The sequence below is a fragment of the Tursiops truncatus genome, chromosome 8, assembly GCF_011762595.2.
Source record: "Tursiops truncatus isolate mTurTru1 chromosome 8, mTurTru1.mat.Y, whole genome shotgun sequence".
NCBI lineage: Eukaryota > Metazoa > Chordata > Mammalia > Artiodactyla > Delphinidae > Tursiops > Tursiops truncatus.
Window position 1 is genome coordinate 63,864,616 of NC_047041.1, and position 6,311 is coordinate 63,870,926.

The following is a 6,311-nucleotide window of genomic DNA, read 5'->3' on the forward strand; positions in this document are numbered from 1 at the left end:
CCCATCCCCCCTCCCCGTGTCCTCAAGTCCATTCTCTACGTCTGCGTCTTTATTCCTGTCCTGCCCCTAGGTTCTTCAGAACCTTTTTTTTTTTTTTTTAGATTCCATATACATGTGTTAGCATACGGTATTTGCTTTTCTCTTTCCGACTTACTTCACTCTGTATGACAGACTCTAGGTCCATCCACCTCACTACAAATAAATCAATTTCATTTCTTTCTATGGCTGAGTAATATTCCATTGTATATATGTGCCACATCTTCTTTATCCATTCTTCTGTCGATGGACACTTAGGTGGCTTCCATGTCCTGGCTATTGTAAACAGAGCTGCAATGAACATTGTGATACATGACTCTTTGAATTATAGTTTTCTCAGGGTATATGCCCAGTAGTGGGGTTGCTGGGTCATATGGTAGTTCTATTTTTAGTTTTTTAAGGAACCTCCATACTGTTCTCCATAGTGGCTGTATCAATTTACATTCCCACCAACAGTGCAAGAGGGTTCCCTTTTCTCCACACCCTCTCCAGAATTTGTTGTTTGTATATTTTTTGATGATGGCCATTCTGATGGGTGTGAAATGATACCTCATTGTATTTTTGATTTGCATTTCGCTAATGATTTGTGATGTTGAGCATCCTTTCATGTTTTTGTTGGCAATCTGTATATCTTCTTTGGAGAAATGTCTATTTAGGTCTTCTGCCCATTTTTGGATTGGGTTGTTTGTTTTTTTCATATTGAGCAGCTCATATTAAAGGAGATTAAGCCTTCATCAGTTGCTTCATTTACAAATATTTTCTCACATTCTGAGGGTTGTCTTTTCGTCTTGTTTATGTTTTCCTTTGCTGTGCAAAAGCTTTTAAGTTGCATTAGGTCCCATTTGTTTATTTTTGTTTCCATTTCTCTAGGAGGTGGGTCAAAAAGGATCTTGCTGTGATTTATGTCATAGAGTGTTCTGCCTATATTTTCCTCTAAGAGTTTGATAGTGTCCGGCCTTACATTTAGGTCTTTAATCCATTTTGAGTTTATCTTTGTGTATGGTGTTAGGGAGTGTTCTAATTTCATTCTTTAACATGTAGCTGTCCAGTTTTCCCAGCACCACTTATTGAAGAGGCTATCTTTTCTCCACTGTATGTTCTTGCCTCCTTTATCAAAGATAAGGTGACCATATGTGCGTGGGTTTATCTCTGGGCTTTCTATCCTGTTCCATTGATCTATATTTCTGTTTTTGTGCCAATACCATACTGTCTTGATTTGTAGTAGCTTTGTAGTACAGTCTGAAGTCAGGGAGCCTGATTCCTCCAGCTCCGTTTTTCTTTCTCAATATTGCTTTGGCTATTCAGGGTCTTTTGTATTTCCATACAAATTGTGAAATTTTTTGTTGTAGTTCTGTGAAAAATGCCATTGGTAGTTTGATAGGGATTGCATTGAATCTGTAGATTGCTTTGGGTAGTATAGTCATGTTCACAATGTTGATTCTTCCAATCCAAGAACATGTTATATCTCTCCATCTATTGGTATCATCTCTTTTTTTTTGGTATCATCTTTAATTTCTTTCATCAATCTCTTATAGTTTTCTGCATACAGGTCTTTTGTCTCCTTTGGTAGGTTTATTCCTAGGTATTTTATTCTTTTTGTTGCAGTGGTAAACGGGAGTGTTTCCTTAATTTCTCTTTCAGATTTTTCATCATTAGTGTATAGGAATGCAAGAGATTTCTGTGCATTAATTTTGTATCCTTCTGCTCTACCAAATTCAATGATTAGTTCCAGTAGTTTTCTGGTAGCATCTTTAGGATTATGTCTGTATAGTATCATGTCACCTGCAAACAGTGACAGCTTTACTTCTTCTTTTCCGATTTGGATTCCTTTTATTTCTTTTTCTTCTCTGATTGCTGCGGCTAAAACTTCCAAAACTATGTTGAAGAATAATGGTGAGAGTGGACAACCTTGTCTTGTTCCTGATCTTAGAGGAAATGGTTTCAGTTTTCCACCATTGAGGATGATGTTGGCTGTGGGTTTGTCATATATGGCCTTTATTATGCTGAGGTAAGTTCCCTCTATGCCTACTTTCTGGAGGGTTTTTATCATAAATGGGTGTTGAATTTTGTCAAAAGTTTTTCTGTATCCATTGAGATGATCATATGGTTTTTCTCCTTCAGTTTGTTAATATGGTTTATCACATTGATTGATTTGCATATATTGAAGAATCCTTGCATTCCTGGGATAAACCCCACTTGATCATAGTGTATCGTCCTTTTAATGTGCTGCTGGATTCTGTTTGCTAGTATTTTGTTGAGGATTTTTGCATCTATATTCATCAGTGATATTGGTCTGTAATTTTCTTTTTTTGTGACATCTTTAGTTTTGGTATCAGGGTGATGGTGGCCTCGTAGAATGAGTTTGGGAGTGTTCCTCCCTCGGCTATATTTTGGAAGAGTTTGAGAGGAGAGGTGTTAGCTCTTCTCTAAATGTTTGACAGAATTCACTTGTGAAGCCATCTGGTCCTGGGCTTTTGTTTGTTGGAAGACTTTTAATCACAGTTTCAATTTCAGTGCTTGGGATTGATCTGTTTATATTTTCTCTTTCTTCCTGGTTCAGTCTTGGAAGTTTGTGCTTTTCTAAGAATTTGTCCATTTCTTCCAGGTTGTCCATTTCATTGGCATATAGTTGCTTGTAGTAATCTCTCATGATCCTTTGTATTTCTGCAGTGTCAGTTGTTACTTCTCCTTTTTTCACTTCTAATTCTATTGATTTGAGTCTTCTCCCTTTTTTTCTTGATGAGTCTGGCTAATGGTTTATCAATTTTGTTTATCTTCTCAGCCAGCTTTTAGTTTTATTGATCTTTGCTATCATTTCCTTCATTTCTTTTTCATTTATTTCTGATCTGATCTTTATGATTTCTTTCCTTCTGCTAACTTTGGGGGTCTTTTATTCTTCTTTCTCGAGTTCCTTTAGGTGTAAGGTTAGGTTGATTATTTGAGATTTTTCTTGTTCCTTGAGGTAGGATTGTATTGCTATAAACTTTCCTCTTAGAACTGCTTTTGCTGCATCCCATAGGTTTTGGGTCATCCTGTTTTCGTTGTCATTTGTGTCTAGGTATTTTTTTGATTTCCTCTTTGATTTCTTCAGTGATCTCTTATTTAGTATTGTATTGTTTAGCCTCCGTGTGTTTGTAAGATTTTTTCCTGTAATTGATATTTAGTCTCATAGCATTGTGGTTGGAAAAGATATTTGATATGATTTCAATTTTCTTAAATTTACCAAGGCTTGATTTGTGCCCCAAGATATGATCTATCCTGGAGAATATTCCATGAGCACTTGAGAAGAAAGTGTATTCTGTTGTTTTTGGATGGAATGTCCTATAAATATCAATTAAGTCAATCTTGTTTAATGTGTCATTTAAAGCTCGTGTTTCCTTATTTATTTGTATTTTGGATGATCTGTCCATTGGTGAAAGTGGGGTGTTAAAGTCCCCTACTATTATTGTGTTATTGTCAATTTCCCCTTTTATGGCTGTTAGCATTTGCCTTATGTATTGAGGTGCTCCTATGTTGGGTGCATAGATATTTACAATTGTTATATCTTCTTCCTGGATTGATCCTTTGATCATTATGTAGTGTCCTTCTTTGTCTCTTGTAATAGCCTTTATTTTAAAGTCTATTTTGCCTGATATGAGAATTGCTACTCCAGCTTTCTTTTGATTTCCATTTGCATGGAATATCTTTTTCCATCCCCTCACTTTCAGTCTGTATGTGTCCCTAGGTCTGAAGTGGGTCTCTTGTAGACAGCATATATACAGGTCTTGTTTTTGTATCCATTCAGCCAGTCTATGTCTTTTGGTTGGAGCATTTAATCCATTTACATTTAAGGTAGTTATCGATATGTATGTTCCTATTACCATTTTCTTAATTGTTTTGGGTTTGTTATTGTAGGTCTTTTCCTTCTCTTGTGTTTCCTACCTAGAGAAATTCCTTTAGCATTTGTTATAGAGCTGGTTTGGTGGTGCTGAATTCTCTTAGCTTTTGCTTGTCTGTAAAGGTTTTAATTTCTCTGTCAAATCTGAATGAGATCCTTGCTGGGTAGAGTAACCTTGGTTGTAGGTTTTTCCCTTTCATCACTTTATATGTCCTGCCACTCCCTTCTGGCTTGCAGAGTTTCTGCTGAAAGATCAGCTGTTAACCTTATGGGGATTCCCTTGTGTGTTATTTGTTGTTTTTCCCTTGCTGCTTTTAATATTTTTTCTTTGTATTTAATTTTTCAGTTTGATTAATACGTGTTTTGGCATGTTTCTCCTTGGGTTTATCCTGTATGGGACTCTCTGTGCTTCCTGGACTTGATTGACTATTTCCTTCCCCATATTAGGGAAGTTTTCAACTATAATCTCTTCAAATATCTTCTCAGTCCCTTTCTTTTTCTCTTCTTCTTCTGGGACCCCTATAATTCGAATGTCGGTGCATTTATTGTTGTCCCAGAGGTCTCTGAGACTGTCCTCAATTCTTTTCATTCTTTTTTCTTTATTCTGCTCTGCAGTAGTTATTTCCATTATTTTATCTTCCAGGTCACTTATCCGTTCTTCTGCCTCAGTTATTCTGCTATTGATTCCTTCTAGAGAATTTTTAATTTCATTTATTGTGTTATTCATCATTGTTTGTTTGCTCTTTAGCTCTTCTAGGTCCTTGTTAAATGCTTCTTGTATTTTCTCCATTCTATCTCTAAGATTTTAGATCATCTTTACTATCATTACTCTGAATTCTTTTTCAGGTAGACTGCCTATTTCCTATTCATTTGTTTGGTCTGGTGTTTTTTTTTAATCTTGTGCCTTCATCTGCCCTGTGTTTCTCTGTCTTCTCATTTTGCTTAACTTACTGCAGTTGGGGGTCTCCTTTTTACAGGCTGCAGGTTCATAGTTCCCATTGTTTTTGGTGTCTGCCCCCAGTGGCTAAGGTTGGCTCAGTGGGTTGTGTAGGCTTCCTGTTGGAGGGGACTGGTGCCTGTGTTCTGGTGGATGAGGCTGGATCTTGTCTTTCTGGTGGGCAGGACCGTGTCCGGTGGTGTGTTTTGGGGGTGTCTGTGACCTTACTATGATTTTAGGCAGCCTCTGCTGATGGGTGGGGTTGTGTTTCTGTCTTGCTAGTTGTTTGGCATAGGTTGTCCTGCACTGTAGCTTGCTGGTCATTGAGTGGAGCTGGGTCTTAGTGTTGAGATGGAGATCTCTGGGAGAGCTTTCACCGTTTGATATTACTTGGAGCTGGGAGGTCTCTTGTGGACCAATGTCCTGAACTCGGCTCTCCCACCTCAGAGGCACAGGCCTGACACCCAGCTGGAGCACCAAGACCCTGTTAGCCACACAGCTCAGAAGAAAAGGGAGAAAAAAAAGAAAGAGTGAGAGAGAGAGAGAGGGAGAGAGAGAGAGGGAGGGAGAGAGGAAGAAAAAATAAAGTTATTAAAATAAAATTTTTTAAAATTATTAAAAATTTTGGGCTTCCCTGGTGGCACAGTGGTTGAGAGTCCACCTGCTGATGCAGGGGACACGGGTTTGTGCCCCAGTCCGGGAAGATCCCACATGCCACAGAGTGGCTGGGCCCATGAGCCATGGCCACTGAGCCTGCGCGTCCAGAGCCTGTGCTCCGCAACGGGAGAGGCCACAACATTGAGGGGCCCGCGTACCGCAAAAAAAAAAAAAAGACAGAACCCTAGGACAAATGGTAAAAGCAAAGCTATACAGACAAAATCACACAAAGAAGCAAACACATACACACTCACAAAAAGAGAAAAAGGAAATATATATATATATATATATATAAAGGAAGAGAGCAACCAAATTAATAAATCTATCAATGATAATAAAGTCTAAATACTAAACTAAGATACACATAAAACCAGAAACAAATTAGATGCAGAACGCAAACCCCAAGTCTACAGTTGCTCCCAAAGTCCACCTCCTCCATTTGGGATGATTTGTTGTCTGTTCAGGTATTCCACAGATGCAGGGTACATCATGTTGATTGTGGAGATTTAACCCGCTGCTCCTGAGGCTCCTGGGAGAAATTTCCCTTTCTCTTCTTTGTTCACGCAGCTCCCGGGGTTCAGCTTTGGATTTGGCCCCGCCTCTGCATGTAGGTCGCCTGTGGGCATCTGTTCTTTGCTCAGACAGGACGGGGCAGCTGATTCGGGGGCTCTGGCTCACTCAGGCCAGGGGGAGGGAGGGGTACGGATGCAAGGCGAGCCTGTGGCGGCAGAGGCCGGCGTGACGTTGCACCAGCCTGAGGCCCACCGTGTGTTCTCCCGGGGGATTTGTCCCTGGATCACAGGA